Source organism: Octopus bimaculoides, chromosome 5 (assembly GCF_046866305.1).
Source record: "Octopus bimaculoides isolate indiv1 chromosome 5, ASM4686630v1, whole genome shotgun sequence".
NCBI classification, from domain to species: Eukaryota; Metazoa; Mollusca; class Cephalopoda; order Octopoda; family Octopodidae; genus Octopus; species Octopus bimaculoides.
In genome coordinates, this window is record NC_142932.1 from 25487945 (window position 1) to 25500444 (window position 12500).

Here is a 12500-nt window from a genome sequence, read left to right on the forward strand (position 1 = left end):
AAAATTGGAAGATATCTTTAACGTTTCGAGCCTACGTTCCCTTACAGAAACAGATGATAAAAAGAGAAAAATGGTGGACAGAAAAAGAATCAAACTTTTCTCAACTGGATGTGCAATTTTGCCTGTATGTGTGTATGTGTGTGTGTGAGTGTGTATGTGTGTGTGTGAGTGTGTATGTGTGTGTGTGAGTGTGTATGTGTGTGTGTGAGTGTGTATGTGTGAGTGTGTTTATCTTCATACCTCTGGACAATCTGGGCGGGTCTATTTAACAGTGAATTTGGTAAATGCTGAGAGAATCCGTGGCACTCCGTCGGTTACGACGACGAGGGTTCCAGTTGATCCGATCAATCGAACAGCCTGCTCATGAAATTAACGTGCAAGTGGCTGAGCACTCCACAGACACGTATACTCTTAACGTAATTCTCGGGGAGATTCAGCGTGACACAGTGTGACAAGGCTGGTCATTTGAATTACAGGTACAACAAAAATAGGAAGAATGAGTGAGAGAAAGTTGTGGTGAAAGAATACAGCAGGATTCTTCACCCCACCAGCGGAGATAAACAATCACAACGTCCAGTCTGGGAATCGAAACCGCGAACCTATTACCGCGAGTCCGCTGCGCTAACCACTGTGCCATTGCGACTCCACGCTGTGAGACTAGGTAGCAGATTTAAATGAGCACTGGGTTCAATTTCTTCGACTATACTCTTTGGCGTGGTGGATCTTTAAGAATCAGATCTCTTCAATGCACATCCGGTTTCACAGCGATGATCCTTATTAATATCCTTCAGGGTATTCTCAGCTGAATTCTCCTGTGTTACTTAAAGGCATCTCTGTCTTCTTTACACTTTGGCTATTCTTTGAACACATTTATTTAGTACATTACACAATTATCAATTAACATCTATATGACATACTCTAAGCGATATATGCGTAGGCTGTACAACTGCTTTCATTGAATATACGTATTATGAAAGTTCAAGAACAAAACTGATCTTGGCTAGATAAGAATGTCAACGGTGATGAATCGAATTAAATTTTTATATCCCGTTGCATTATAGAAATTATATCTTGATTCGTATACATCTGTTAGAAACGGTTTTCAATAACAAAAACTAAAGAAAAAACACAAGCTTTAACGAATACTGTGGAGAACTGACAGAATCGTTAGCACGCCGGACAAAATACTTAGCGGCATTTCATCCGTTTTCGCGTTCTGATTACAAATTCTGCCGAGGTCAAATTTGCCTTTTAATTTTTCGAACTTTGGAAACTGTAATCGACTAGCAACTTCCCTCTAAATTTCAAGCCTTTCACTTATAGTTGAAGATTATTACTTTATGAAATAGCGAAATGAATACTAAACGAATACAATGCATTTCTCTTGAGATACACGTATATGAAGGGTGTGAAACTTAGCAAGGAGAGAAACGAAATAATAAATTTTTAGCCTTGTTTCTAAATATTTTGCGTGTTTATTAAAAAAATTCATGGGTTATACTCGCACAAGCACTCAGAAACGCTATTAGGAACAGGTTTATATCTACATGCATACATGCGAACACGCATATATGCACACAAATACATTAATTTGCACATACATATTCACGCACATATATACTATACCTCCCCCCCATATATATATATATATATATATATTTATATTCATACATAGATGCATATATATATACATATGCATATACATACATCTACACACACACTCATATATATATATATATATATATATATATATATAGATAACTATGCATATATATATATATATATATATATATATATATATATACGTGTGTATTCATACATGTGTGTATGTGTATGTATATATATGCATGTGTATGTGTGTGTTGCTGTGTCTATGTATCTATCTAGCTAAGGCCATACAGATGTACACATAAATACGTATAGTATGTACACGATTCACAGATTACTATTCGTACGAACATTAAAATACCTTGAAGAGGATAGAGGAGCTAATTTGACAAGCACTCAATCATCCTTTCATTTTGATAACACCGACGCCATCATTTGGTATCTGTCACGCCAGTATTTTTCGACGACGGAAACACAAGACGTGTCATGTAAAGAAGCCAGAAATGATTTTAAAACAGCGAAAAAATTTTTTTTTTAATAATTCCTTACTACGTATGCTTTTATTTCATCTTATATATATATATATATATATATATATATATATATATATATATATTTTCCTTTTCTATATCTGTGTCTACCCTTTTGTTTTCTTTTAAGAAAAAAAAAAGTACCTTTCCTTTCAGTTTGTGATTTATAATGTGACTTTTAAAAAGAGACTTTTTCACCCCGTCAACACTATATCCTCCCGTCTTTCAGCACTTCCATAATCAACTAAATGACTTGAAGGGTTCTTTCAAAACTATTTCCATCTCAATCGTTTTATTCTTCAATTTTCATTAACCATATTTTTTCTTTATATTACCTCAGTATCTCGTTTCTCCACCGCCTCTCTCTCTTCTGAAAACGACTCTTCATTCTCCTTAATGATATTTCTTTCGTGTCTTCATTCTAATACTGTTATTCTCCACTCGTTTGCTCTTGTGTTTGCTTTTCTTCTGCACAGTCTTGTGCTTTTGTAGATGTTGTTCCCCTTCTTGTTATTTATCCTACTCCTGATTGAACTTGAAAAAAATATTTCCCTCCCATTAGATTACGTCTTATTGCAACATTTCTGGTTCTTTTTTCCTTCCTTCTTCATCACGTCCGATTTTCCTCCAACTATTGCTGCTACTACTACTTCTACTACTACTACTACTACTTTTTTCATTCTTTTGCTACTGCTACAACCAGTACCACAACATTAGTAACAACCACCACCACCACCACCACCACCGACACCAGCTCCAGCACTTCTACAACCACCGGCCGCCGCCACAGCACCACTAATGCTACGGATACTGCTGTTGCTGCTGCTGCTACTACTACTACTACTACTACTACTACTACTACTACTAATACCTATTAATAGTACTGTGACGTCGACGCGGACAACCAGCACCATGACCAACTAAGACCACCGCCACTAGCAAGGCACCACTACTACTGCTGCGGCCACCACTACCACCACCACCACCACCACCACCACCAACTCCACCACCACCACCATCACCACCACTACTACTACTGCTACTACTACTACTACTACCTATTAATACTACTGTGACAACGACAAGGACAACCAGCACCATGACTAACCTCCTACTATTCCTCCGACCACTGACACTAGGAGGGCACAACTACTACTACTGCTGCTGCTACCACTACTGCTATTACTACAACTTCTACTACAACTCCTATTAATACTACTACAATGCTTTTGTTTCTTTTGTTTTTTTAAATTTCGTTTGATAATTTCTCTTGCGATGTTGCTAGATTCATTGTTCAACAACATTGTGGTTTTACAATATCTCATTGCACAAACATTTAGCAGAAATCACCTCTGAAAAATTGTTAATTGGTTTTTAAGCTATACTTAAATGATTTATTTTTTGTCTTGAAATTCTGTTATTCGTTCATGGTTTGATATTTCGCCATATAGTTTTGTATCATTATCAGTTTTGTCTTTTTATTGGTAAAATTTTTCCATGTCAGAATGATATGCAATTAATTAAATGCAACAGTATACTTCATAAATATGAGATCATTAGTCTAAATATAATAATCATAACTATCTGCTCTGCCACGACGGACTTTTAAGTGTGGCCTTTAGCAGATACAGGCTATAAAATTATAAAATGAATGGCTGGAAATTACTTTTTCATTGGTTGCTATTCTATTGCACATTGAGAATATGTTGTTTTCATAAATCTATCAATCTATCAATCTATCTATTTATCTATCTGTCTGTATATGAGTGCATGTATGCATGTATGTATGTATGTATATATATATATATATATATATATATATATATATATATATATATATATACTTACATATATATATATATAGGTCCTATATATATATATATATATATATATATATATATATATATATATATATATATATATATATATATATATATATATATATATATATATATATACTTACATATGCATGCATATGCTTGTATATATAATACATGTATTTATGTGTGTATGAAACTTAAAATTTAAAGAAAAAAAATTTAAATCATATCTGATTTTATTCGACTTCAATCGTGATCTCGATAAATATAAAACAAAATAGGTTATAAAAAGCAGTATAATCCCAAAGACAGCATGATCTATGAATTATATCTCATTATATGATGAACAAAATTTGGGAAGCGATGCTGAATTTAAGAATCTATAACAAAAGCTGTCTGAATTCCGTTTGTGCAATAACAAGCAAATGGTACATAACCTATTTTCTTCCATCCATCAAATCTACAGCTGCAAAGGTTTTCAGTTCTGTAAACATAGTAATATTCACAACAGTATGTTGTCCTTAAGGAATGATAAAATACACATTTCACAAACGATATATGAACGTTTTCTCTGAAATCAGTGAACGTAGCATGTCGTGACGTATATTATTTCGTCGCATAAATTTTATGTCTAATAGGGAAACCGAATATTCAAATTAGTACAAGAAGATAAAACACAGAAATAAAGTAATACAATATATGTAACTACACTTGAAAAATTAACAATGGTCTTATTTACAGAACTATTATAGTTTTTACAACTAATGTACAATCAGCACTGCGTAGAAGTGATTTTCAGTCACTGCAACTAAATAGAAATATTTAATAATATTATGTTTCAGTTTTTTGCCCCCGATCAATCTTATTGAGGTAACATATAAGATTCATACTAGATGTGATCATCAGACATTTTTCTTCAAGCAATCAGTAAGCTAATATTAAGTTACATGCAGTTTCTTTTATTTAAACGATGCAAGATTTGAGAGATTTAATCGGAATTTAGACTAGCCAACGGCCTGCGCAGCAGCACGCGTGTTCGGTGGCCGCTTTTTGAGTAGTTGATAAATATAGATAATATTTGTTTGACATATAGTCTACTTGATTTTCTATTTCCAATGTAGAATCACATTTAACTTCTATCATTTTCATTTTAAAAATATAAGATGATGGTCAACAAATACTCAAAAGTCTTTTAAAAATAGGTAAGAAATGAAATTAATGAAATATATAAGGAATAATCTTCCATTGAACTGATACGGAAATTGCATTCGTTTCTTAATTGAAGATGGTCACTCATCCTGATAAAGACATGGGCAACACACCAGCCAATCATTCATTCATTTACGATTCTTCAGTTTATTTAGTAAAATGAAAAATGAAAACAAAAGCATTTCTAGCGAATGAATTTTTTTCTGACTGAAATATTATCTAATAATTTATATTGGTTTGTTATAATACACAAACCACTTCCGATCTATTCTAATGCATTTACTACCACGCAAATTTGCCTCTCCACATGATATAACATTTATATGTAAGTAGTTATTCCAGTGTGCATTTATCAGCAATGAAATACATTTCCAGTAAACAGAGATTATTGTAAATATGTTCTTATCCATTGATTTCTTGCATTAAAATTGATCAAGTTTATAGAAATGTCAAGTTCATGACATTCACAAGTTCATTAGAGGATTAGATAAAAGCTTCAGGCCAAAACAAAACATGCTTCCGAGTAAACCCAATAGTAACTCGTCTCTTCAATTTAGCGTTTGACGTGATCGCTTATTTGCTCTTTAGTTTGTTTTATGGATGTGATATTTATTTTGCATCTGTGAGTAATAGTTAAGGACACCGGCTAATAGCAGCAACAGCTCCCTAGCAATACACGTATTTATTACTACTTGCAATGGAACCTGCATTGATAGGAATTGTTGTTCTGAAGCGGTTAGAACCTTCCATGATAAATTCACTTTTATATTTACTTCACTTTTTGTCATCTCGAATCTCAAAGAAAACACTAAGCATTTAACCGAGAGTTTGTTACCAAAAATGCATATTTCTGAACATCTGTCGATAAAAAATTGACTTTTCCAGTTAACCTACATACACACTTTCAACTATCCAGATGAAACGGTAATACCATTAATATTAGCTACCTCTTTTATCAGTAATATAAACATGAAAGAGTATATATACCGTATGAGTATATAATCCCTATGCCACAGACTATAAGGCAATATAGCATTCAACAGAAATATATATTTTAATGCATGCCATTCGGTACTTCAGTATGGTTATAGTATGGTCATTTTCACTTAAATCAATATTCCAAATACTCAATCAACTATGTAGCAATGTGAACATAATCGATCTGTTAAAAATAACTGCTAAATACGCCTAAAATTCTATCTTTAAAAAAGGGAGATCCTGAACCATTGTGCTCCTAGATATGTAGACTTAATTTCAAATGGATAGGTCATGGATGAAATATATTTGATAACATACGTGCTAGATCAGTGGTAGCCTTCGTATTAAACAATAGCAAGAACAATAAAACTTCCATGATGACGACAACCAACACCGCAACGTTAGACATTAAAACAGTTGCCTGGTTCCTTTTGCAACGTCTCTTTGGAACATTTGTTTCCGTTTCCCTTCTAGTAATACTCGTATAGTTAATTCCTAAACGTCATATATACTGGAACATCTTCATTGATTACCTACGTATTTCCTGACCGCAGAGACGGCACCCAGTAGATAACTGTCAATACACTGCCTTCACATAAATGTACAGACCATCCCAGTGTTTACCCAAATGTTGAGTATGTTATTTTTATTGCTGACAGAAAAATGTGCACAAAACGATTTTACTTGATATACGCCAATATTGAATATGATAATGTTCCGGATAAATTTAGTTTTGTACTAGAATTAACATTGATTTTTGTTTCAGTAAAGATCAAAAGACTGCGTGCTGATTTTTCTTGATGCCCTTTTCCAATTTTGGTCGATATGGCATTTACTAGAATTTGGAAATAGACAGGAAAAATCTCTGTTGATATTATTAAATTATTTTTCCTTTCTGTTCTTCGAATTATCTTCCCTATCCAATTGTTGTTTTTATAATCATCAACATCATCATCATCATCATCATCATCATCATCATCATCATCATCATCACATTGCATTTATCATTACCATGTTGATGTGATCATTACAAGGGCAGCCATCCTTATTATTATTATTATTATTATTATTATTATTATTATTATTATTATTATTATCTCATCATCATTCTCATCGATATATCACAATCATCAGAGAAATCAACATTTCTATTTGAACGAAATCATTATTATTAATCTTATTTGTATTTTCTTCTTCTTCTTCTTCTTCTTCTTCTTCTTCTTCTTCTTCTTCTTCTTCTTCTTTTTCTTCTTCTTCTTCTTCTTCTTCTTCTTCTTCTTTCTCTTCTTCTTCTTCTTCTTCTTCTTCTTCTTCTTCTTCTTCTTATTCACCTTCATCATCACCATCACCATCACCATCATCACAATACTCCTCCTCCTCCTCCTCCTCATTATCATCATCATCATCATCATCCCCCCCCCCTGATTTTCGTGTTCGCTGAGAAAGCTAACGTTTCACAGATCTCTACTTAAAGATATTTACTTCCAGGATTGCCTGACGCATAAAAGAAATTCTTTTGATTTTTCATACTAACAAAGACGTTTGAAAGATTTACCCGACCACCACTTTTCCCCACTTGAAAAGTAATTCATCCTTAGATATTTTAAATGTCTACATATATTTTTGCAATCATCCATTTTGATTTGTTTCATGATTACAATATCTGAGTTAGAATAGAAAGCTGACATGCTACCGACAAGTGGGATTGTATCAAACACCAAGTTTCTGAAAACACAAAAACGCGTTTTATACAATATAAAAGGAAAATTTGAAATTTAGAACACATTTTTAAGCACAACCAGACATAATTCGACGGAGGAATATGGAGTGTTATCGCAGACTTAATTACTTATTATAAGAAGAATTCTACCTATTGTGGTCAAGCATTCTTTGGAAGCGTTACGATCGAAAAAGAGATAGTAAATCTCGGTCATCGAAGAGAATACTTCTATACCTGACTTATATTTCATGAAAATTACGAGGAACAATCTTACAAATTTCGATTCCTCTCGAAAGGGAGTGTCATTCTGTGTGCTCTTCAAATAGGATATGTAGGGACAGCTGGCTGATGTATGACAAAAGGTACTCCATCGACCAGAGTCAGACAAATAAAAAGAACGTGATTTCTTTTAAAACTGAGCTGAGAATCTGTGAAGATGTTAGTCAGATCGGATGGGTCATTCATCCCATTACTAGCAGAATAAAAGGTGCTGCAATTATTCAGCCCCGCCTAGATCAATTGCTGCGAGAATTGATTCCCGGTTTGTTGTAATATTTGCGAACATCATGTGATCAGGTTGAGCTACGTCCAGATAATTCGCAACGTCCAATTAATCCTTGATGAACAGGAGGTTAAGCAGGGAACGGAGACCGGAGAAGTGAATCTATAGAGAAAGCGGAGAGGAAACTTACAGATCATAATTGAGATTTCATGAGTGCCGGCAACACGATTTTAGGTTTGAAATAAATCTCAGTTCTAAGGAAGTAAAATTGTCTCTGTGATGTACTGTTTATATATTTGAGACACATAAACAGAAGATAGAACCAGCAGGGAATGTCACGAGTATCACTTGTAGAGATGTCATGGTTTTAATAATCGTATGAAGATGTAATGCGTGTGTATACTAGATATACTTTCTCGAGAGCATATCTATAGAGACATATATCATAATGAAAATACGTTCAAAAATTTGTTAATACAAATGGAGACTAATCACTCTTAGTCTTAAGAATACAAGCGCAGAATCAAATAAACTCAAATTAGAATTTGTGTTGTTTATATCAAAATCTAATAAATATCTATGAAAACGCAATCACAATTTAAATTCAAAAAATCTTGTCTGTTTGTCTCCCTCTTCTACTCCATTCTGTATCTCTATCTGTCCAATCAATCCATCGCTGCATCTCTCACGCTTTCTCCGTCTCTGTCTTTCTTCCCATCTCTCTCTGTATCTATCAGGCTATCTATCTATCTATCTATCTATCTATCTATCTATCTATCTATCTATCTATCTATCTATCTATCTGGCTATGGATAAATAAATGGTTATATATTTATATCTATGTATCTCAATGCTTTCGCTTGTGTATGTGAGATTATATATAAGTAGATAAGTAAATATGTAGATGAATATGTGTTTGCAATGTAGGTGACCTGTATACTGATTGTTATGAGGTCCCGACTGAATAGATATGTAACTAAAAATAAGAAGTAGTACAATGCTTTTGGAATGAAAGCAATTAAATAAATCAATGTGAGGTGTCTATCGTGGTTGTGCGTATTATGATTGCAAACAAGAAACATTATAATTACAAAATTAAACAAAATCCCCCTCCTCCTCTTCCCCCACTCCTCTGCGCCCGTCACCTCATCATTATTACCATCATCAGCACCAGTCGTTGTAATAGTAGAGGTGGCAGTAAATGCTCCGAAAATAATAGCAACAACAGCGACATCGATGCACATAAGCAATAGTCTCAATCAAATACAACATACAAGTTTCGCAGAAGCAAAACGATAATAATTTTATCCATGATAGTCACAATAACTGACATTTTGTGGGAGGGAGCTAGTTGATGTTTATAGGGCCTCAGTGCTCCTGTGGTACGCATCCCGAAATGATGAAACTCAAAATCTACCTCGGTGCTATATTGAGCTCAGACCCTAAATCGCTAGAAGAAATGTTGCTAAGCATTTTTTCCGTCTTGCTAACGATTCTGCCAGCTCACCGCCTTTACCATCTTAATAATAACATTAACTCCTTCAGGCGGTGCACTGGCGGAATCGTAAACCCGCTGCGTAAAATGCATAGTGGCATTTTATCCGACTTCAACTTTTTGAGGTAAAATTCCGTGGCCTTTGCATTTCATCTGTTCGGTGACGATAAAATAAGTACCAGCTGAGCAAAGGCACGCGTGAATATATACATACATACATATATATATTTATATATATATATATAGAGAGAGAGAGATACAGGCGAATGTACGGATTGGTGCGCTTACGCGAACACTATATACTTTTCTAATCCCTTACCTTTACCCCCTCCCCTTACTTAGCGGTCTATAGCTCTTTTGTCTTAATAACAGTCAACCACACATTAATTTCCCTTGTTTAACGGTCATTTTTCGCAGGCATTTTCAATGGCCGGATAACTGAAGAGATGTTGGCGTGGGTTCCCATCCCGGCATCCGAAACTCGAAGTTTTATCATGGTTACCGAATAAGTGTCACATATTTTTGCGTATATATATATATATATATAAATGCGTGCGAATGTGAAAACAATACATATATTAATGTTTTTTTTTTGTGTAAATGTTTTTCAGTACTACTGACTATACCTAAATATTATAAGGCAACTTTCATTATGATAGACATATACCGACACATTATCACTGTTCAGCAAACCTTCATGGAGAGGAAATTTAGGTTGTGACTTTAAATGACAGAGAACACTCGTGTACAACGTTCAGTTGTTCTGTTGGTAACTTCTTTATTACTAATCGCTTATGTAGAGCGGTTAGACATATTTGCATATTACAACGTTTTCTTGGCAAGTAGTTCAACTGAGAAAATACTGGTATTTTGACAATAACCTGTTACAATGCTACATAGTAGAACAGAGTGTTTCTATAGATTAAGAACACTATGTTTAATGGACACATGTAAATAACTTTGTACCTGTAAAGAATATCTTCTTAGACATAAAAAACGGATATATATATATATATATATATATATATATATATATATATATATATATATATATATATGTATGTATATGTATATATACGTATATATGTATATATGTATTTATATATAGATATATACATATATACACACACATATATATCTACATATATATACATATATATGTACATGTATATGTATATATGTATATCCTTCGTATAATCAATATAACTTTATAGGCATCGATCATATTGTGTAGAATCGATACGCAAAAATATCTTGTACTATTTTGTTCCTTACCGGTTACTTTCTTTTACGCCCAGTTAGACTTGCCATTTGACTTGTTTTAAAAGATCGATAACATGTGTAGTGGTGTCGCTATATTCGATTAATTCACTTGAACGCGTTTCCCAAGATGGCCGCAGCCCAATGACTGAAAACAGTAAAAGAGTATATGATTACATCTAAGAATACTTCACGAAGCCATCGCATGAGTTTAAATACATAGCAATTACTTGGCTGAATACTACATTATATTAGGTGTAAAAGAAATTCTTGTGGGTAAAATGAGTGTTCAACTGTCAGCTTGTAATAATGACAATGGTTGAGATCATAAACTTCTTTATAACTACGGACACTCAATCATGAGAACACCAAACAACATGGCGATAACAATACGTTTAGGTTCAATATATATATATATATATATATATATATATATATATATATACATATATATATATATATATATATATATATATATATATATATATATATATATATATATATATATATATATATATATATATATATATATATATATATATATATATATATATATACATAAATATATATATATATATATATATATATATATTTAATATTAGGGAAAACAATCCAAATTTACAGGGAAAAATTCAATGTATAATATAAAAATATATAATTTAGATGAATTAAATAGTTGTGTTTTTTTCTCTAAATTATATATATATATATATATATATATATATATATGATTACACACACGTACACGAATGCATACACATCTATATATATTTGTAGATGTATATATATATATATATATATATATATATATATATATATATATATATATATATATATATATATATATTAGTATACGTGTACACACACACACACAAAGACGTACACATATAAATGTGTGTTTCAGTACATAGAAATCAAAATGAACAATTAATGAAACACAATAACTCTCACATTTGTTTGTGATGGTCTGTATCTATTAAAAAAAAATGCACGTGAGAGGCATGACCTACTTCTCCACGAATAACGATCACTTAATTACATTGGTCAACAACCAAACTGCTTCTGAGACCAGAGTAGCAATTTCCAACTAATTTTAGGTCACTGTTAGTGAATATCATGGTTAGAATTCTTTGTTAGCTCTACTTTTCAAGATACGCATACATGTCGCCACATTCACAGTCACACTGCATTTCAGTATTGTTCTAGCAGTCATGGGAGGTGGTTGTGCTGAGGTGGAAGATAGGTGGCTTTTCTAGTCAAACAAATTTTAAACTTATAATAAATATTCACTGAGTAGGCTGTTGATATGCATGTGAGGCATTTTATATTGATTCTGTTTTCCTACTGAATAATATAAATACTTCTGCCATGCACTGTT

General features: G+C 32.8%; 1 protein-coding gene across 19 annotated transcripts in view; it reads right to left on the reverse strand.

The window, feature by feature from the left end:
- The window catches only part of LOC106876426 (uncharacterized), a 1215830-nt gene that overhangs the window by 948566 nt on the left and 254764 nt on the right, over nt 1–12500 (reverse strand). For 14 of the 19 annotated variants that reach the window (XM_089352104.1, XM_089352103.1, XM_089352102.1 and 11 more), the window contains exon 2: nt 11138–11270. The exons of the other annotated variants lie outside the window; for them this stretch is intronic. The gene's annotated coding sequence lies outside the window, so the exon portion shown is untranslated. The remainder of the gene's footprint in view (nt 1–11137; nt 11271–12500) is intronic. 19 annotated transcript variants of the gene reach the window in all.